General features: G+C 41.6%; 2 protein-coding genes and 1 long non-coding RNA gene across 4 annotated transcripts in view; all 3 read left to right on the top strand.

The window, feature by feature from the left end:
- The window catches only part of ZNF804A (zinc finger protein 804A), a 209391-nt gene that overhangs the window by 15436 nt on the left and 170819 nt on the right, over positions 1 to 23136 (top strand). The gene's annotated exons all lie outside the window — the stretch shown is intronic.
- LOC307218622 (uncharacterized protein) overlaps positions 1 to 23136 on the top strand; it is a 487058-nt gene that overhangs the window by 327342 nt on the left and 136580 nt on the right. The window lies entirely within an intron of this gene.
- Positions 1153 to 4265, top strand: LOC307224434. The gene is made up of 2 exons (XR_013842514.1): positions 1153 to 1442; positions 3896 to 4265. It is a non-coding gene; the product is annotated as an uncharacterized lncRNA (long non-coding RNA).

Genomic DNA, 23136 nt, shown 5'->3' with positions numbered 1-23136 from the left:
CCCAAGTTCAGTGGTCTAGCTGTGTTGATTTTTTTTTTATATTAAATTCCATGAGGTTGAGGTCTATAAATGCCTTCTGAAAATGCCATCTGTCGCTCAGGCTGTCTGTTGTCAACTCAGGCTGCAATGTTGCATTTTGTCTGTCTTCCTCGACCACCATCCAAATGGCATTGGATGTGAAAATATATTTGCACAACAATGAAAATATGAGCATTACAAATATTAGCCATTAAACAGTGCAAAATATTAATGGATGCTTTTAAAGTCAATATTCATAAGTGACTTATAGACCATAATACCAAGCACACATGCCGGGAATGTGTTCTGATTTCAAGAATGGATTCCTAATGTATAAGTAAGATTTCACATTTGGACACTGCTCAATTTATTTTAAGTGCTCTTACTAATAACAAATGGTGGTAGTGTAGTACATGATTAATGTAAGCAGAATCTTGGGCGGTGGGGGGGGGGATACTTTTGAAAGATTTTGCAGCGAAGTCCCAGAATGCTGATGAGAAGGACCATGTCCATATTCAAAATGTGCACCCCTCCTCCAAAATATGTAAACCCACCTCTTTTCTAAAGTACTCTCTCTGATATACACTTGTGCATATACACACTCCCGCCATCTCTTTAAACCTTTAAATGCCTCTTTGCAGAGATTTCATTCTTCCTGATCTGCAAGAAGATACCTCTTTATTTACTGTATTTCTTATTTTGCTAAACAATGTCCAAATCGCCGTGACACAGTCAGATGTACAGTATCATCCTCATTGCTGACATTGCCTGTTAACTTGTAGCAAATCTATTGACTTAGTTATGCATCAGTCCCTGTTCAAAATTGCACCCCAAGGTACTGTAATAATGAGGCTGAACATGGCTTGTGCAACTAAGCTTCTATGTGCCCCTCTCTGTCCCACACCAGGTGCAGATCTGCTGAAAGAATCCCCAGTCCCATTGCTACATCAAGAGTGTCATTTTTAAAAACTAAGAGAGTGAAAAGTTGTGGATGTCTGCAGCATCCCCACCTGATCTTTTATTTAAAAATAAAGCAGTGTGAAGATTTGATACATGATCTCATCTAAGGGGAATCGCAAGGGGTCCCGGGCAAATTTAGGGCAGTGTGACTGGTTCCACTGCTCTGGGTGCTGAGCCTAGGGTGTGTTGTAGCATGTCACAGCTATGATGTAGTGAATTGAGCAGAATGGAAGTGAGAGGCAAGGTGGAGGGGCAGAAATCTGGGCTCACACAGGACGCCATTGAAATTTGAAAGACCAAAGTCCACCCCTGTACACTCATACACACTGGTGGGATAAGAGCTGGAAAGAAGACAGAGAGGAACTCCCCAAGTGAAATAACCCTTTTCCTGGCATTGAACAGATCAGGCATGCATATGGGAAGTGTGGTGATGGGAGGAATATGGCTGAAGGTGGTTAATGCAGGTAACAGAGTGGGGAGAAAAGCAGTGCTGGATTTAGGGCAGTGAGGGCAGTTGAGGGGGTGCAAGATGAGGGGGAGAAGAAGGAGAAGGAGTAGGAGGAGGAGGAGGTATAGTATAGTATAGTATAGTATAGTATAGTATAGTATAGTATAGTGTAGTGTAGTGTAGTGTAGTGTAGTGTAGTGTAGTGTAGTAGTGTTTTTTTTCTGGGGGTACTCAAGTACCAGCATTGGTACTCAAGTACCAGCATTGGTACTCAAGTACCAGTACTGGGGTAAGCAGTACCAGCACCTTTTTTTCTAGAAGAAAAGCACTGACAACTACCACCACCTATATTTATATAGGCAAATATCTAGGTAAAGTACCAAAAGGAATTATTATGAAAATAAGATGACGACAACAACAACAACAATGTTGGGCAGATCAAAAACAAAAAAATAGTGAAAACGAAATACAAAAAATAGCAAAAGCACACATTTAGGGATTGTGTGCAAGATTTTGTCTTTGCTCCAGATGCTATCTTACCAAAGTCCCCCACTGGAAAAGGGGGGGGGATAAAAAAGTCCCTGGCATCTGGAATGAGGACTGGGCTGGGACATTTCTGTGTGCCACCTTGAACACAGGATAAAGAAATAAACAAATTAGAGCTTGGTTCCAGGGTCTATTCCTCCCTTCTCCCTTCAGCTCTCACCCCCACCCCTCACCCTGGGTCATTGTCATGCCATTGGCTGGATATGAAGGCATTCGGTCGAGACGGCAAGGCAGCTAAATTGCTTTATCCCTGTAAAAATCGATGACTAAACCTATGGTGTTGTGTACACTGTTTCATATGCACCAGTGCAGCGATAAATTATTCATGTTGTGCTCTGTCAGCAGTTTTACTGTAGACAGCAAGGCTACTAGCAGCACCTAATCTTCGAGCACATGAGTGCATCTTTCAGTGATTATGGCCCGTGAGCATATTTTATGAGAGGTGGGCCAGATGTTGTGTTGCTTTCAAAACACAAATGTGACTGCTTTGCTTTTCCCAACCTGTCTGTCCTTCACTGCTTACATCTCCTGGAATTTTCTCTCTCTTAAAGTTGCTTTATGTGAGCAGGTGTGACATGCTGAGGGATAGTTGGAAAATGGAATTGTTCAGAGCTCTCACCTCCGAGACAATACAGTGTGGCTGGGATAACTCGGTAAAATGTCAAATCTATGCAAAATAGAATTATCCTACTCAGTTTGGTTCTAAAGGCTAATAGCACACACAGTTCTAAAATGACGGAAAGCCATTCAGTCAATAACAGAACTTTGTTTTTAAGGAAAATAAAAGTTAAAGTTGAAGCATCTGTTCACCAAGCTATTTTTAGAGCTCTGCTAAAAAGCTTTGGAGTGAGTTTTGTCCTCTGTGTGTCTTTTTAAGAATTGTTTGTGATTTGATATCTTGAACTTGCGTTAGGGCAGATGCATTGAACTGTTACACAAGAGGCTGTGTGTGTGTGTGTGTGTGTGTGTGTGTGTGTGTGGAGTGGGGTGAGAGAGGCAAGGCCCAGTAGTAACACAAATTAAGAGTAGTATAGAGGAATTGTGAATCAGTTACAAAAGGGCACTTGACTGCTAGTCAGCCATGTTTTTTTTTTTTTCCTCTAAGCTAAATGTGTCACACGACAATCCTGTAAAAATCAATTGTGGGGAGGGGAGCAGGTAAGTCTTTCATAACTTTAGATAATGTGCATGTTGGCTGGCTTTTTGCTTTGCTTTTCCAATATGCAGTTTTCCGTTGCAGAATTATAATGTTGGCAAGGGCAATTTGGTATGACTTAGGCCAATCAATGGGGAAGGCACAGGTTTTCCTGCAATGTGGGCCACCGTACCATTGGGATTATGGAAGAAGGAGATTAGAATTACCACACCCTGTGTCTCTTGTGGTCGCAATGACTTTGGACTTGAGATGGGGCATGAAAGAACCAGGGAAGAGGTGGGCTAGGCAAAAAGCAAGGTGGCTGCTTCTATTTACCGGTATATTAATTAATTAATATACCAATGGGTTCCTAAGCAGTTTATAAGTATAAAAACCAACCACACAAGCATTAAAATACAGCTAACCATAACTGAAAGATGCAATAAAACAATCCTATTAAATCAATGGAAGGAAATAGTAGCTGGGAATGTGAGGAAGGCAGTCAGCCATATCTGGTGAATGCATTTTTAGCAAGGGAAGCCCAGATGTTACCACACTACTGTGTCCTCTGTCACCGAGGCAGGAAACTCTGGGTTGTATTACCTCAGGCAGTCGGTGACAGCAAACACAACTTAACATTCCTCCATTAAATAATAATAAAATATCCCTTCACATCGAAGCTAGCATTTTGGGGAGAAGGTTAGGCCAGAAACTTTCCCCATGCTATGATGATTTCCTGCTACCATTTCAGAAATGTGAAAGTCTTTGTTGTCTTTTTTTTTACTCAGGTCTTGTACATAGCAAGGGAGCATTCAGCCAAGCATATGGAGGAAAAAGGCCAACCAAACTGCATGGCTAATCAGAGCATGTGCTACCTCAGCAAACATCATGCCATTCTGCCTGGCTGTTAAGCAACATCTCCACCCTTTGCCCTCTTGGCTAGTTGACTCTTAAGTTGCACATAGAGTGATCTGTGCTATGGCACTTCCAACATTGTTGTCCTTCCATTCCCTCTCTCATCCAGTAATCCATGTTGACTGCCTTTTGAGAGAGTTAGCACTCCATAGGGGCTATCAAGCATGCTCAGTCCTCATTGGGCCTCTTAATATGTTTTAGGGTTGCCATATTTCAAAAAGTAAAATTCCTGACACCCACAAAGTTGTTGAACTTTTTTTGGTGAACGAACCACAAAATAGTGGTTTTAAGCTTTGGGAGCTGTTTACGTTGCTTCTTCCATTGTGTTGCCATACATCCGGGTTTTCCCTGGCATTTCCCCTCCGACCCCATTTTTACACCTGAAAACCAGGACGTGTCAGGAATTTTCCTGATGTATGGCAAGCCTAAAATGTTTTGTACATCTGCATATCTTGGGGTTACCTCAAGTCTGCTGAGGCACCCCTTTGTGTGTTTTGTGTTGCTGTTTTAGCTATATAAGGGATACCTCTCAAGGCATTGAATCAGAATTATCTGATTAAACGTACTAAACTGAACTAAGTCCCATCGTGAGGGATGGGTAGTGATTACTTTAAAAATGCATTTCAATGTGCCACTTCCTCCCATTACATCTTTTTTTTTTTTTAAAAAAAAAAAAAGCTTGATAATGGTGTTCCACTTTGTAGGATGTTAATTGTTTGTCTATATGTGTGTGCATATGAAAGACCCATTCCACGAAGGCCAAGGATCTCAATTTGAAAAGTACCACTTATGAGTGGAATTGAATAGAAAGCAGTAATGATTGCTTTCAAGATCTCTTGCATTTGGGAATGATCTAAACACACATTTGCATGGGAGACCAGAGTTGTAATACCCATTAAGGGTCATTGTGCTGCACATTTTCATAATGAAAAGCTACATTCTTCAGCTGCTATGATGAATGGAAGATTCATACCAACTGGAAGAAAGCAGCATCAGGCTCTGTGCATCTAAAATGGTTTTGAGCAGCATAGTTTTATGGTAAATCCACAGAGTCTCTGTGTGGGGGGCTATCTTCCTTTTGCCATGCCTTTCATCCCTTGCTGTGTGTTTCTCTACTCAGAATTCTCTTTCACAAATACTGGATTGGATCCAGCCCACCATAGGTGAATGGTCGTATGCAGAGGGGTTTCCCTATAGGCCAGTGGCAGCCAAACTCACCTGTAGGCCTCACATGAAAGTTTTGCAGCCATAGGCCTAATTTCAAACACTCTCTGTGAGCCGTTGATTTAGAACTCTGACAAGAGTGTTCCACTCCCTCAATATGGATCCTTTAGTGGGAAGTGGTGAAAGAAAGACGGAGATGTAGGTGACCTTCCCATTTTGGCCCCACTACTGTTTTTTGTCTCAGCCACAACTAGCATGCAGTCCCTGACATATTAACACCTCCCACAAGGGAATGTGGCTGGCTACAGGAGAGAAAAAAGGTTGCCAATTCCTGCTATGAGATGTTTTCTCATTCCTATCATGCATGCATGGGAGCATCACAGACCCTCCAACATGATGCAGCCAAAGTCAGGGACACCATCTTTCGGGTCTGAGTCATGTGACCCACGCAAGATCACAGACCCAGTAAAAGTGCTTTATCAGGCACGGTGCCCATGAACGTATGTTTGGGGGCACTGCATGAGATTGTGGACCCAAAGAAACACTTTTTCAGGGAGATATCTTAGCCAGATATCATGCGAGAGCAAGGTGCCCCAAATGGTCACCATACTCTCATTGGGGTGGGGGGTGGGGAATGGGATGTCCTGGTTTTTCTGCTGCATGGGCATGACACCTTCAGAGCCAATGTCAGACCATTATAGGAAACAGGAGAGCTTCCTAAAGACCTATTCAGGCTTCACCCTTCCACTGAAAAAGGAAAAAGCACTTTGATCTCATTTCCCTTGACAGAGCACAGGGAGAAGAGGTGAATGGAGATATGGAAGGTGCACATCAACCTTCTGTTTCCTGTAACATGCCAGTGTGCTGAACCTCCATGGGTGTGTGCTGCAGTGGGCATGGGGAAATTGGAGATCTGCTGCATTCTATTGGGATATTTTTGTATTCAGACACAGCACCTTGGGTTGACTGGTTTGAGCTGTGTGTTTATAGGAATACAGAAGTGGAGTCAATATTGTGCTAGGAACAGTTACCGGTATTTGAGATTTAGGGCCAGCAGCTTTGATGCTGCCCCATGGGTATAATCTGATATAACCATTGTCTATATAGAAATGGAAGGTGCTCTGTGTATTTGTGGAGCCCCATCTGTCACAGCTACCAATGAAGCTGTCACACATGAAGTAGGCTGTGGTTTTCACGTGGTGTTTTGCACAAATTGAGGTGCTTGTGCGAGGAATCATTTCCTAAGATAGCGTACTGGTACATGTGTTCTGGAGATGAAAGTTCTACTTCCTGTGTCTGAGGAAATGAAGCAACTTCTTAAAAACAAGACTTAACTAAATCTGCCCTGCAAGTAAGGATTTTCTGGGAGAATTGAGTTCACAGCCGCTAGTACAAAACAGAGCATTTCAGCAATAGAAAAAGTAAAAAGTAAACATTTTGTATGACTGGAGGTCGTCCCACACTCATTCATATTATTGTAGTTGTGCACATCACCTATTGCTTAAATCCTTTCAAAGTCAACTGAAGTGTAAAAGGATGCAGCCAGTGTTTTCAGGTCACTGATTATGCCCTGCTAAGTCTTGGAATACATCTTAGTTTATATGGGTCTGTTCTACTAAGTTGCCTCAAAGGAAGACCTCCTGGGAAACATTTATAAGCCTCCCTGATATCTCCAGAGGGAGAGCAAGGACTTGGTCCCATCCACACCATACATTTAAACATGGCCTCCTTCATGGCCTTCCTGGGAACTGTAATTTACTACAAAGATCACCACCCTTAACAAACTACATACCCTCCAACATTTCTCAGATGAAAATGGGACATTCCACATCAGGAAGCTTCTCCAACGTTTGATGTCGCCGTATACATAGACGTCATATACATTTTTTTTTTTAAAGGATCAGACAGTGGCTCACTGGCAACAGGGCTTATAGGAGATGGCAGATTCACATATTGTACAGTATGCTTAGATTTTGGTCTACTGTCTAGAATGCCCAATGTCCAGCAGAAATAAAAATCTGTGACATGGTCTTTTGGCTCTTTCCCGACAGCAAACCACATTCTGAGAGATCCAACTTTTAGCTAGGCTGTTAACAGTGTTACATGTCTTTTACAACAAATATGTATCTCTGCCACCACTACACATTGAATTAGGTTTGATAGAAAGGTTTGTGAAAGCAGTAGATAAATGCTTTCTTTACCTGAAAGGGGAAAAGATCAGCATGGCCACAATCTAGGAAGGGATAGTTGTACGTCCAAAAGTCAGAGAAATCATAAAAGGCAAGGTATTTGATGATGTGTTAAATTAAGGGAGAGTGTGGAAAGCATTAAAATCCACTGTTACACATTTTCTTGGAAATCTTAAGGCCGCAAACTATGAAACATGAGATGTAATATATCTCTGAAAATTCTTAGTTTCATTTCTCATTTCTTTCATTCCCACCAAACTTGGGTGCTCTGACTGACACACACAAAAAGTGGTTTCACCAAGATATGCTCTTTCGCTAACCTTTTCACTCTGAAATTCATATCACTGTTTTTTTATCTCTGAGCTATCTCATGCTCAGTTAGCTGTCATTGTTTTTGTGCATTTTTACTGTCTGTGTGCCTGCATTGGTATTACACAACCAACTTACAGAAGACCTTTTTCCTCAAATGCAGATTCTCTCCACTCTCATCAACAATCAGCAGCATGCATTGTTGGAAGCAGAAAATGGAGGAATAAATAAATCTGTACCTGCATTCATGAAACATGTAAAGGTTTTTTTAAAAAATGAAAAAATCTTGGCTTTTGGCCAATAAGTTCTATGAAATTTCTACACTGGTTGTTCTAACTGCTGTCTGCAATATGTTATAGTATTGTTTTAAATATCTCTTAGGTATTTTTGTTTTATTGTGAGTTGTCCTGTGCTTCCTTCATAGGGAAGGGGGATTATAAATTTAAATAATGAATAAGCAAGTAAGTCAAGAAATGTTTATGCAGAAGGAAATGTCTCCATTGTAGGATTTCCCCCTAGAAAAGGAAAAATAGAGTCTTTAGTGACTGGTTTTGGAGAACTTAGGCAAATTCTGCAACAGTTGAAAGATTAAGTGTCCTTTTCTGATGGGATATGCATTTTAGGTAATCTTGTCAAAGAAAAGACTAATTTGAAGAACAATGAACGTTTTTGTTTAGATTTCTGTGCCAGGCAAGCAAATAAAAGATCTAGTAAAGTGGGTGGTTGAGGTGATGGGAAACTAGGGTGGAGATATAAATAATAATGTAGAATATCAAATGTGTGGAATGGCAAAGCAATACTAATCTTGTGGAGGGGACAAAAACCGCCTAAAAACAACTATGCATCTTATTGTAGAATATACAGTACAGGAAGAAGTTTAAAAAACACACCAGTTTTCTTTCTGTTATTCTTTTGTGCCATGGGAGTAGATGATTTGCATTGGAGACGAAATCAGTCACAACTTTTTCCAGCTAGGTAAAGGTAAAGGGACCCCTGACCATTAGGTCCAGCAATAAAGCTCATCTCGCTTTATTGGCTGAGGGAGCCGGCGTTTGTCTGCAGACAGCTTCCAGGTTATGTGGCCAGCATGACTAAGCTGCTTCTGGTGAACCAGACTAGTGCACGGTAACGCCGTTTACCTTCCCACTGGAGCGGTACCTATTTATCTACTTGCACTTTGATGTGCTTTTGAACTGCTACGTTGGCAGGAGCAAGGACCGAGCAACAGGAGCTCACCCCGTCACAGGGATTCGAACCACCGACTTTCTGATCAGCAAGTCCTAGGCTCTGTGGTTTAACCCACAGCGCCACCCGCGTCCCATGCTTGGGCTTTAATAATGGCACAGACCAAGGTGGCATGGCAAAAACTGCTGGCATTAAATGACCACAGACAATTGGTGAGCCCCATCCCAACCAATAGCTAATAAGACTCTGCTTTAAAAAATAAAAATAAAATCCTTGAAGTCCAAAAAGTCCTTGAAGTGGTGTAACTATACACTCACTTCTCAATATTATGATGAGATACATTCAACATAGCACTAAGGTGAATAATTCATCAGCTCAAGGATTTCTCCTAATGCAACTGAACCATTTCAGTGCTATTTTTCTAGAAAAAGGTGCCGGAACTCCCCATGAACACCTCCCCTGTTCTTTTATAATGGCAAGTGCATCTACTTGAGAGGTGCCAGAACTGAATTCTGGTGAGTTCCAGCTGAGAGCTCCATCTCCTGCTCCCCCTAGATTACCTTCTGGGTTCACCACTCCCACCCTCTGGGGGATGGCATGGGGTGTGCATGGGGGAAAGAGGGGGATACTACTAGTATTCCTTGTGCAAATACAAATATTTAATTGAATATTGCTTGGTATGATTGGACAGATTAGGTTTTCTCCTCTCTGGAACAGCTGTCCTAAAATACCATGAAAATGACTGTGTTGTTCTTTTATTTTTACACCACAAAGCTTATCCTTCTGGCTGCCAGCAGTTTACAGTGTGCAGACTCACACCTTCCGTTCTTCCAATTGTAAGAGGGGTGGTGGTAGTGGTGAAATCGTGGGATGAACTTTGTACTGAATATCATGTCTGTTTTAGCTCCTGCTGCTTCTAAATTTATTCTCTGCTAATTGCTAGATGCGTCACAGAGGAGAGGAAAGGTGAAAACTAGTATCTTGTGATGTGTGTGAACAGGGAATAAGCCAGGAAGGCCTAAGAACATTGCAGAGACAAATTGCCATGGAACACATTCCTCCTTTTCTCTGATAGTTGTCAAGAAGTAAACTACTTATTATCTGCAGTTGTCCCTGACACAAAGACAAAACTCACCTTGAAGTACTGTTTTGCTAACTCCATCCCAACCACCTTTTCTGGCTGCTCTGACCTTAATGTTCCCTTCAGGTAATTGGCAAGATTTACACTAAAGTGATCAAAGTGAATTTTTGAAGGCTCCCATCTTGTATCTGAGCGGCATTAAGATTGTGCACTCAGGTATTTTAAGGAAAAAAGAAGAAAGGGGGGCACTGGTTTGTTTTTAAGACTATACAAGGGTTAAATGACTCCTGGAATACTAGTACTTTACTTTAGAGCAACATTGTATAGAACTAATAGTTACATGCTCAGGTAAAAAAAGGTAAAGGACCCCTGGACAGTTAAGTCCAGTCAAAGGCGACTATGGGGCTGCAGCACTCATCTCGCTTTTAGGCTGAGGAAAAGTGTGTCACTGTACTGCATTAAGCAGGAGTAGGGGATCCAGTGACTTTACAGATGGAATTCTATAAAAATAAGAACCATTATAGGACCAAAACACCCACCATTTATTATGCAATTGTCTGAGGACATTTGAGCACATTTCTTATAAAGGTCAACTTCCTGTGGACATTTGGATGGCCTAAATCAATTTATATGTTCAAATTAAGATGGGTGTTATCACCTGCTATTGTATTTTAATGTGAATATAATGTTTCCCCTCACACTTTTTCTATTTTTCATTATACTTTTTGTTTATATATTGTTATATATACAATTTATATATATATTGTTATGTATACACAATTACATTTTAATAGTAGAGATAGGATACTGCTCCACCCTGGTTCACCATCTGTAGATTGGAATAGTGAAATGGAGGCATCTGGCTAACTGTAATTTAATCCCGTGTTACATGCAATTGATCCATTGATGATGGATAGGTTTCATGTGTGTTTGTGAGTGCATGCAGGAAGGAGCTTTGAGAATCACTCCTTCAAAGACAATTTGCTACAGCAATGATGATTTCCTCCAGGATCCTAGTATTGTTAGGAGAAGAGACACGTATGCAACACGGCCAATGAATTGTGGAGATTTGCCTTGCAGGAAGCAGAAGTGGCGTGACAGAAGCAAGCATTGAAAAGATAAGCTTAAGGAGAACTCACAGAGCTCTAGGATTGACATTAAGCATAAGAAGGGATCAGCTACTGATTACGCTAATTGGAGAAACGCAGGGAACCATGCAATGAGGCTGTTTGGTAGTTCAGTTGATGTCATTAGCTAACTGTGTGTTGTCCTTCCATAGAGTTGCTCGAGATGTGTGAGCCTCTCCCACTGCCATGCTCAGTCTACCCTACAGCAAATTATCAAAGTAGATTTATCAGGTCCCAGAGCCTCGAAGGACTAATAAGCTACCAAGTGCCAATTCTTGGGTTGCAAGTGTCAGGCATAATCAGTACCTCCAAATATATCAATACAAAATATGTCCTCCTCCCTTCTGAGATAACATCACTCATAGAAACTTCATTATCCTTACTCCATAGCAGTGGCTGTATTGCCCTTCAGGAAGGAATCTATTTAAAATGGCACACACAAGGCAATAGATCAAGCTCTGATTCTCCTGAAGGAGGAAGGCAATTGACGCTCATCAGAGTAAGTAAAGCTCCTATGTGCTACACTAAAATGGGGGGGGGTGATATTTGCTCAAGGACAATTAAAGCTAGGGTGCATCTCGAACCCTGAGGTATGAAATGTTTGAAAGCAAAGCTTCACTGGAAGGGCAGCTGAACTATTGAACATAATAATCTTATTGAGGTAGACCAAATGGCCATTCAGCCCAAAGCTTTAGTAATTTCCAGGCCCTGAAATCTTGGATGAATGTGTTTGGGTAGGAGGGGCAGTATCGTTTTGGCATATCATCTTGAATGACCTTTTCGAAAGGTAACTCAGAATTTAGTAGAAATCCTTGTATTGTAGCTTGAGTCTTTGCAACAGTGTGAACACGTTTTCAGCACTAGATAATTGTGAGGTGAATGTTACATAGTTGCCTGGTGCATTTGCTAAGGTTATCAGTAATTATCAGTGCTGAAGGCTCCACTATTTCTTTTTGTGGAATTTACAATAAAAGAGAAGATGCAACAAGTGAAACTCAAGGGGTGTCCTTTTGACACAATGTTTTCCCTGAAATGCAGCAAGGTGGGAGATGTGTGTGCCCATTGAGTGATGTGAGAAAATTCCAATGAATATTGACGTGGAAGCAGAAATTGTCCCTTCTTCAGAATGGAAATAAATCCAGTGAACGTGATAAGTACACAGTTTTGTTGTTTCCAGTCTGCAAATGATAAATACCAATAAGTAGCTGTTCCATTTCCATTGAAACGACTGGTGTGGAATATGTAATGATTGCATAATTAATTGTGTAAAATTTCATCAAAGTGGAGAGTGAAATGAACAGCAGCATTGGTTTGGGGAGCTGAACTGCAGCAGAACAGCAACAGCACTGCATGAAATGAATATGGGGCAACATACCTTCTTACATCCTTAGTGAAACCCCTCTGAGAAATCCATTGCAGTCATCAACCTTCCCCCCGCCACCTGCTTGAACATGTTACTGGAAGGACCTCAATCTTCTCTTTATATATGGCTTTAGGGCAATTCAGTGACAACCTAGTATTGCGGTCCTGAGCTGGTTAAGGCTTTATAGGTCAAAACCAGCATTTTTAATTGGGCCCGGAAACTAATTTGCAGCCAGTGTTGTGGGGTAAAGTAAAGGTAAAGGTACCCCTGCCCGTACGGGCCAGTCTTGACAGACTCTGGGGTTGTGCGCCCATCTCACTTAAGAGGCCAGGGGCCAGTGCTGTCCGGAGACACTTCCGGGTCACGTGGCCAGCGTGACATCGCTGCTCTGGCCAGAGCCAGAGCCAGAGCCAGAGCCGCACACGGAAACGCCGTTTACCTTCCCGCTGGTAAGCGGTCCCTATTTATCTACTTGCACCCAGAGGTGCTTTCGAACTGCTAGGTTGGCAGGCGCTGGGACTGAGCAGCGGGAGCGCACCCCGCCGCAGGGATTCGAACCGCCGACCTTTCGATTGGCAAGCCCTAGGCGCTGAGGCTTTAACCCACAGCGCCACCTGTGTCCCTTGTTGTGGGGTAGGATTGGCATAAAATGCTCAAACCATCTTGCCCCAGTGTCTAACCTGGCTGCCAAATTCTGCACCAGCTGAAGTATCCAAACTGTCTTCAGAAGCAGCCCTACATATAACAAGTTGCAGTAATCTAACCTAGAGGTTACCATAGCATAGATGACAGAAGTTAGACTATCTCTGTCTGGGAAGGGGTGCAGCTGGCCCACCAGCCAAAGCTGATGGAAGGCACTCTATACCACTGAGGCTACCTGAGCCTCAATCAACAACCAAGTATCTAGAAGTATGCCCAAGCTACGTAACCACTCCTTCTAGAACTTCCCATATTTTAAGGAGATCTCATTATCAGCTCTGCCCCTCCTCCTGGAATTATTATATGCCCTGGCTGTATAGGTAAATCTGTACACTTAATGTAAGTGTGCTACTATCCTAGTCTCCAGGTAGGATGGCACAGGCAGGGAAGTGAGACGGCATCAAGTTCTATTCTGATCTGTGTTTCTCACGAGCCGTGCTTTTTCCATTCCACTGAATTCAGCTTCCAATGAAAACTGTATCTGCTGTCTGCTGGGGCAGAATTTTATGTAATTAATTAATTAAGCTACCCCACTCATTTCAATGCGAAGGGCGTGTGTGTGTGTGTTTCATCTATTTATCATTTGCAGACTGAGATCAACAAAAGTCAACTGTGATCATATAATGAATTGATTTCCATTCTTTACCTTGGATGAAGAATTTGTTCTCATTTCCATCAAAATTCCCCGACATCCCCACCTACAGGTATGAAAGCAAGCAAAAGCTGTTTTACATAATAGCAGTTTAAACTGATTTAAACTTACCACCAAGTATTACTTAAATAGGCACAAACTGAACTCTTCAAAGGAATCCTTCATGGGTGTACGTTAGGATACTTTGTTGCCATTACGGTAAGAAGGATAATTGCTTTTTTAAAAAAAAATCCTTTTTGTTTTTTTTTTTAAATATTTTATTAAATTTTCATACAAGATCCCTTCACCAAAAAATAGTACACAAAAAAGCCAAAACAAATACACCAAAAAACCATATAGAAAAAAAGAAATAAAAAATAAAAAAGAAAAAGAAAAAAACCAACCATTCAATACAATTTTTTTTATATATAACTAACTGGACTTCCTCACATCTCCTTTACCCTGCATTATTTATATTAAAAATATCAGCAAATTATTACCTTGTTTCATACCTTATTTTGTACTTTCCAAATATTATACTTCTAAATTTAAGATAATTTTTATCATTTACTCATACCTTAAATTTAAACATATTGTTGCCTTAAATTTCGACCTTTTCTTACTTATAACTTAATTTTCTATTTTACAAAATCTATTTGCTGGAACTGAGATTTTCTAAATCGTGCAGATACTTAACATTCATACAACTTATATTGTTTTTGTAAATAGTCCTTAAACTTCTTCCAGTCCTCTTCCATTGTTTCTTCTCCCAAGTCTCGGATTCTGCCAGTCATTTCAGCCAATTCCATATAATCCATCAATTGCGTCTGCCACTCTTCCAGTGTGGGCAAGTCTTGTGTCTTCCAATACTTTGCAATAAGTATTCTTGCTGCTGTTGTCGCATACATAAAGAAATTTCTGTCCTTCTTTGACACTTTCTGGCCGACAATGCCCAAGAGGAAGGCCTCCGGTTTCTTAACAAAGGTATATTTAAATACCTTTTTTAGTTCATTATAGATCATTTCCCAGAAGACCCTCACTTTTGGGCATGTCCACCAGAGGTAAAAGAATGTCCCCTCAGCCTCTCTACATTTCCAACATTTATTATCAGACAGGTGATATATTTTTGCAAGCTTGACTGGGGTGATGTACCACCTATATATCATTTTCATAATATTCTCCTTCAAGGCATTACATGCCGTGAATTTTATTCCGGTGGTCCATAACCTTTCCCAGTCCTCAAACATAATGTTATACCCAATATCCTGAGCCCATTTTATCATGGCTGATTTAACAGTCTCATCCTGTGTGTTCCATTTAAGCAGCAAGTTATACATTCTCGAAAGTACCTTAGTCTTTGGTTCCAACAGTTCTGTCTCTAATTTCGACTTCTCCACCTGGAATCCTATCTTTTTATCCAATATAAAAACCTCTTGAATTTGAGCGTAATGTAACAAAAAAAAAAAAAAAATCCTTTTTGCATGTCCCAGAATTAGGTTAAACACTAAAGAGTATCTAATGTGAAGATTTTTTAGGTTTTATTCTTTTCTCAATGGGCATGTATAAATCCAGCTAACACTGAATGAACGCAACTTCTGAACATCAAAGGGAAACTGAGTCCCTTGACACCTTTTTTAAAAGAGTCAGACTCATTTTCCTTTGATGCATACAAGTTGTTTGAATTAGGCTACAGTCTTAAATGCATTTACTAGGGAGGAAGCCCCAGTGAACACTGTGGGACTTACCTCTGAGTAAATATGCATAGGTTTGTTCTGCAAAGACGATTGAGTGAAGCAATTGCTTGGGAATCTTAAAGCTGTGCATTTTATGCCATTTGTACAGCTTCCAACCCTTTCCACAGGTCTGTCATGTAGCAATCACTGCAGGCACCCACTACAAATGAAACAAAGAGGAACTTTGTCGTTAGTTTCATTCGCAGATAGGGCGTTTTTTATGGAGAGCTGATCCACAATTAACAGACACTTAGACGAATCTGTTACGATTAATGATGTATAATGCAGAAACATTTTCTGCTGTGCTCCCTATTAATTACTTAACAATGACAGCCGTTCCATTCAAGCATCATAATTTCACACCTGATGAAATTTAATTTCCTTTTTAGAGTTGGATCCTAACGGTTGCTGCATCAGCAGATACAAAGGCATGTGAAACGTGGAGTCAGGGCAAAGTCACAAAGTGTGATGTTGCCATGGTATTTGTTAGTGTAAACACCAAGCTGAAGTCTCAGCCATCACGTTATTAGGTGGTATACGGAGATAATTTTTGTTTTCCTTTCATGTCTAGTGTGCTGCGTTCAGGAGCATCTCACCAGTGTGTATTCTTCAATTCAGAGTTGTCCAGATTCCCCCTTCCTCCTTTCTCTTAAACTAGGAAAAGCCATGCTGCAGGCTTGTATTAGGAGCCTGGCCAGAGAGCTGTAAATAGGATGGCCAGATGTGAAAGATGAATAAATCTCCTGTACTTTCTAACAGCTGGGTAGAAGAGGGCATTTTAGCCACCATGCAAGCTACAACTGATGAAATTCCCTCTTCTATATAAATATTAAAGATGTGAGTCCTCTACCACCCTTGCAGTGGGCTATAGGCAGGTCTGCCCTGTAGGTCCTTCTCCTACCTCCTAACTCATCTCCCCACAACCTGGTACCCTCCAAATGTTGGACTCCAATTCCAGCCCCAGCCAATATGGTGGATGGTTAGAGAATATGGGAGTTGTCCAAAACATCTGGAGAGCATTGTGGTTAGGCAAGGCTGGCATATCTGTGAATAATGTGTCCAGTTCTGGACACTATAATTTAGGATGAATGTTGACAAGCAGGAACATGTGCAGAGGAGAGCAACTAAGATGAGCAAGGGCCGAGAAGCCAAGCCTTATGAGGAACAGTTGAAGAAGCTGGGTATGTTTAGCTTGGAAAAGAGGAGACAGAGAGACACGATAGCTATCTTCAAATATCTCAAGGGCTGTCACATGAAAGAGGGAGCAAACTTGTTTTCTCCTGCTCTGGAGGGTAGGACTCAAACCAGTAGCTTCAAGTCACAAGAAAAGAGATTCTGATTAAACATACAGAAAAAAATTCTGATGGTGAGAACTGTTCAACAGTGAAATGGTCTGTCTCTGGAAGTTGTGGACTCTCTTAGACATTTTAAAGCAGAGGTTGGATGGCTGTCTGTCATGGATGCTGTAGCTGAGATTTCTGCATTGCAGGGGGTTGGACTAGATGACCCTTTAGGTCCCTTCCAACTCTGTGATCCTAACTGCACCACAAGTCCCTGTTGCTTTTGCTATGATTGCTACCTGGGCTACAGTTTGACCATGTATACCTTCATCAGTGACATTTATATGCTGTCCCATAACAACATGGTCTGAATGGCTTGCAGTAAATCAATTTCAATACAAAATGAAGCCTTTGAATCAAATCAAAAGCTACATAAATACACCAGAAACAAAACTTGAACTAAGAACCATACATTCAGAATTAAGCCCTACTGAATTCAATTGAACTTCCTCCCAAGGAAGCATGATTTGGACAGCCATCTCTAATTAGTGCTGATTTTTGTGAGTGCCAGGGTCAATAGCCTTGATTTGGATTCAGTATTGGCATATCTTATTGAGCCGTTTTTAGATTGTATTTATTAAATTGAAAAGTCACCTTGTAGGTCCTGCTGTGGATTTGAAAGGTGGTGCTTGAATTAGATAACAAAACTCCGGAATGATTTTCAGCTTCATAGGCTATGAAGAGACACGGTGTTCTGAGGACACCCACATTTGAGGGTGGAACTTAAAAGTGCACCTTGTTTATGTCAACTTAACTCTAACCCTTAAAAGAAAAAATCCCAGAGATTTTTTTCTTCTTCTTTATAAGCAGCTGAGTTTTTAAGAAATGCCATGGTTACCTCCTGGAAGCAAATACACAGTTGCATCAGACTCCTTAGGAACTGAACAAGACACACGAACCATGTCTGCCAGAGCTCACTTTGTAAGAAATACCAAAGCCACATGGTCTAAATCATATTTGTAATACCACCTCTGAGGTTCTGAAATAACATGCTTATTCATTATGACTGCTTCGGATTGTTCATTCAGGTGAATTATCAGAGACTCTCAACATGATTTCCATAGAAATTCTGTCACTATTATATTGTCTTCTTAAAAAATAAAATAAAAGCACACACAAGGTGCTATGATTAAATGTGAAAATTCGCTCAGCAACTTCCTTTGTGTTTATATCCCATGCTTAGTTCTCTGAAGTTATTGTTCAGTGCAGATCCTTTTAGATCTGTACAGGGTTTTGTTTAAAAGCAGCAGAAGATACGTCCTTATTATTTATTTTTTCTCTGTAATAAAGGAGCATTGGAAGGGATGTAAAAAACAAAGGCAGCCGCAGTAAGCAAACTGAACAATGGCACACAACTTCATGTTGCATTTTGAGTTGTTCCCAACACAAGAACTGACTAATAGTTCTTCGTAAAGACTTGATTTCAATTAGGAAGTTGACCAATCAACCGAGCAAGGCAAAAAAGAAAATGCAAAAAGGAGAAGGTCCAGGGATTGTTGCATGGGGTTATGCTGGATGTGTGGGAAAATACTTTACAGCCTAAGTCCCTTCTGGTCTGTCTACTTCCTCTTTCTAGCAAGAAGCATTGAGTCTGTGGAAAGGAACAGAGCAGCACAGAGACTGGAAAGGAAATGACCAGTTCAGAACAGGGCTGGCCCAAGACATTTTGCTGCCCAAGGCAGCAAGAGGTAGACTGTTGCTGGACCTGGAGGCTCTATTTCTTCTCCTTTGGGTCAGAGAGTGAGGCCAGCTGAGGTAACATTTTCTCCACTGGGAGTGGGAGGCAGAGCAACACAGTGGGCTGCCACAACAGCACTGAACCCTAAAAGAGCCATGGAGGGCTTTAAATGTTAAAACTGAATTGATCCTGGAAACGCTTTGGCAATAAAGTTGGTGCAGCCCTGGATGTACAATATATGCTCCTCTCTCATCTTCAAGTCCTCCCTCAACTTGAGTCCTTCTTCCTATTCAGAGTTAGAAACAGAGTAATGAAAGCTGGGAGCTAACTGGCACCTTAAAACGAGGTTATGGACGCAACAATAGAATGCCTAGGTACACTTTTTTATAACAAGAATACAAAGCTAAAAATGAATGAACTGCAGCTAAAATATTATGCTCATTTTTCACACAGTCTAGTCCTTCCCTTGCCTGCCCCCCCTAATATTATTAAGAGGGTCTCTTATCCAGTCTTCATAGAGTGGCTGAAAGTGGGGAGGCAGCAAAAGGTCCTCCTTTTCTTCCACTCTGCAGTTTTAATCTGAAATCTTAGGCGCAGTACTGCAGCCATAAACTGCTCGCGCTAATGAAATTCCTTGTTGCAAAACGCGCCTAGAACAATGGGAGTTTCAAACATAGTTCCTACTTTCAGGTACTACAGAAGTGCTTTTGCCTTGTTACTGCTTGCAGACTAGTACTATTTCGCCTGCAAAAACTATAGAGACAAATGCGTGTGGAGGCGTTCACAGCAGTAAACTACCTTAGTAATAGAAATAATTTCCCAGTTTGCTTCGCTTCTCATTTCTTGTTCTGGATTTAGATTTATTTTAGATTTAAGCTCTTCTAAATTCTGTCCTCTCTCTATAAGTGCATCCTTCTCTATTTTTGTTTCTCTTTGTTTCTCTGGCTGTGCAGCCACGTTAACTGCTTAGTCATACATCGCTTTTGTCTTGTCATATCATGTATGGACACATTTCTATTAGAGCTGTCTGAAAAGAGGTGTTTTCTTCGGTTTTCACATTCCCAGCCTTCTCACAATTTCCCTTAGATATTTTCCTTGATGTCACACATCTTATCAAACTGTAAGATTGGTCAGAAGTGGACTGTAAGTAAACATTGCCTCATGGGGCATGCCAGCTGCCGTGGCAGCACAATGCCACAACCCGCAATGTGATGCTGGCAGATCAAACAATGCAGAGAGAACATTTTTATCACCTCAGTTAGAGACGGATCTGTCAGTTCAGTTCTCCATAGTTCTTCAGCATTTTTTTATTTTTCCAAAAACAAACCACACTTGAAAATATGTCAGCAACATCGTGCAAATTTCTCCTAGTAAACACATTTTATATGCAATTTTGTCTAATGTGTATGTTTTTGCGAAGCAATTTTGCCCAATATTTTGCATACTATTTTCATTAATATGTGCATTTTATTTGCACACTTTACCCTGGTGTATGCATTTTTTTGTACAAATTGCTTGGCTGGAGACTGTGTTGCAAAATTCAGAGAAGGGAACATTTTGAAGGATGGCTATGTTTCTGTTCGAGAATTGAAAATTTGGTAGGTTTGCTTTTACATGAAAACTTAATTAAACCTCTTCATGTCCCTAACCTTAGATGAGCTCTAAACCAAGCCACTGTTGTGACCTCCAGATGTTGCTGGACTCCAACTCCCATCAGTGCCAGCCAGGATAGCCAATAGACAGAGATATTGGGAGTTGTGGTTGACAACATCTGGGTTGCACCATGTTGGCTACCCTTGTCCTAAACTAATCCTTTTCAAGACAGACAATTCACATGCTTGGGTCTCTAACTCACACATTATTTCACTTTTATGGATGTCATTGTGTGGGGATAAGGTAAAGTAAAGGTACCCCTGCCTGTACGGGCCAGTCGTGTCCGACTCTGGGGTTGCGTGCTCATCTCGCTTAAGAGGCCGGGAGCCAGCGCTGTCCGCAGACACTTCTGGGTCACGTGGCCAGCATGACTAAGCTGCTCTGGTGAGCCAGCACCAACACAGCGCACAGAAACGCCATTACCTTCCCGCTATAAAGCGGTACCTATTTATCTACTTGCACTTAGGGGTCCTTTCAAACTGTTAGGTGGGCAGGAGCTGGGACCGAATGACGGGAGCTCACCCCGCCACGGGGATTCGAACCACCGACCATACGATCGGCAAGTCCTAGGCACTGAGGTTTTACCCACAGCGCCACCCGCTTCCCCCTGTGTGGGGGTAGTCATGGGGGAATAAAAGAGGGAGGAAATGCTTCCTTTTTGTTGTTAGAACTTGTGTTTTCCCCCCAATTTTCCATCCTAAGACTGTTTTTCATGACTTTCAACCATTTTCATTATTCCCAGTCTTTGTTCTCCTTGATTTCTACAGGTGATCTTGTGCTACCTACAATTCTGGTGCTTTTGATCCAGTTGGCATAAATCCTCTAAGTATTGTACTGATGTTTATGTTTTATTTTAACTGATTTTATCCCTATTGTATTACTTTTGTAGCTCATTGTGTGGTGCATAGAAATGACAGCATTAAGTGGTATATAAATAAATTGTTCAAATTATTAAATGAATAAAAGTGGGTGTACCCACTTCTCACAGAGACCCATCCTGGGAGCACAGACACAGAGACACATACTGGTTGCCCAGCAGCCAGTTGTTGTGTTGTTTTGTTGCCACCCCTTTGCTATGCCTTTAAAGGACCATACCTGCCAAATTTCACTGAGATATGAGCAAAGGAAGCTCACTGATTGTAGTGACTAGATGGAGCAAACAGGTGAAATGTGACTCAAATGAATCCACTGAAATCCATTCTAATCCCCCGACCATTAGGTCCAATCGTGACTGACTCTGGGGTTGCAGCGCTCATCTCGCTTTATTGGCTGAGGGAGCTGGCATACAGCTTCTGGGTCATGTGGCCAGCATGACTAAGTCGCTTCTGGCGAACCAGAGCAGCGCACGGAAATGCTGTTTACCTTCCCGCCAGAGCGGTACCTATTTATCTACTTGCACTTTGACGTGCTTTCGAACTGCTAGGTTGGCAGGAGCAGGGACCGAGCAACAGGAGCTGACCCCGTCATGGGGATTTGAACCGCCAGCCTTCTGATCATCAAGTCCTAGGCTCTGTGGTTTAGCCCACAGCGCCACCCACGTCCCTTCTGGACTGGTCCATTTCCCTCATTGTTTATGGAACTAGTGTACATCCTTAATGAAAGCCCTTTTTTGAATCTAGAGTCTGAGAGAAGTCTGGAAAAGGTTCAGCAAGTGTACCAGTTCTGAGTTCTGGCAAAAGCAGGGGAATCCAGGGTTAACTAGCCAAGGGTTTTTTGTTTGTTTGCATAGCACTAGGCCAAAGCATGTTGTGTGGTATGACCTAAGCTCTCTTAAAAGCATCTCGGTCAAGCTTGTTCTGGTTGAAGCGAGGAAGCAATTTGGCCTTTGGCAGCCTTGCCTTCTTCACACACCTCCTTGCTTTGCTCCCTAATGTGACAGGAGCTGCGCCTGACATAAACAGGGGGCAATCGGTTGGCCTGAACCTGTGGCATTTCCCTGGTTACACCTCATGTGATCTGGTCCAGGCCATGTGGGAAGCAGATCTGAACATGACCACAGCCGCATGGAGCACTGAATATATGGGAAGTGGCTTTTGGATGGCAGCCAAGCTGCTGAGATGGCATTTTGCATCAGCACACATCATGATCATAAAAATACAGTGTACGGATGATCAAAACCTAAGATCTAATATACTAATGGCTTAAATGTAGCACATTAATCGCTCGCTGCTTTCAGGCATTCTGATGAAAGAAGTGCCTTGCAAGGTGTATTGTTCAAATGCAAAGGCTGCGGGTGGGAGAGGGTGAAAAACGAATGGCAAGAGATTGTGATGCAGTCTATAATACAATGGTGGCATCAACATTGTCCCGTCATCTGCAACCTAGTCTTTGAAGGCTAGTTGGACCTTTGGAAGCCAAAGTTCTGGAGTCTGCTTGTTGATTCTAGAGATATCGCATGCAGATCTAAGCAGTGCTTTTTTCTGGGGGGATGCAGGGGTATGCATACCCCTAAATACTTTGTAAATCTGGGTTTGGCCTCATTGAGGGGCAGTATTTCAATATGAGTAGGAAAATGAGAGTACCCCCCAAAATTTTTTTGGGGGAAAAAGCACTGGATCTAAGGCTTTCAGGCAAATGTGTGATACATAGTCATGATGTGATTCCCCCCCTCCTTCCATCCCACCCCCCAACAATCATCAATAAAATCACAATTACTCTGCAGAAACAAGGCTGGGGTAGGTTGGAAGTTAGATCATTTTAAAAGGATGATCAGTATTCACAATGGTCAGTTTGTGAGAGGCAGAGAGCCAAATACTCATTGATCAAGTTGATGATTTTGAAGTATATTGAAGCTAAATGACTTGAAAGTGGCTATTGTGGTGGTAGGGGTTTTTTATTGTTTAAAAAATGCACTCATTGAAGACCTTCAGTGGTTATGGTAATATTATCAAAGCTATTCAGAGCTATTTGTGTTTAATGTGTAAAACCAGCATTTTTTAAAAGGCATATGACTAAAATCAGC

This window comes from Podarcis cretensis, assembly GCF_951804945.1.
Source record: "Podarcis cretensis genome assembly, chromosome: 1".
In the NCBI taxonomy this organism is placed as follows: Eukaryota; Metazoa; Chordata; class Lepidosauria; order Squamata; family Lacertidae; genus Podarcis; species Podarcis cretensis.
Note: the sequence above shows the minus strand (reverse complement) of the source record. Positions and strands in the feature narration are given on the sequence as shown.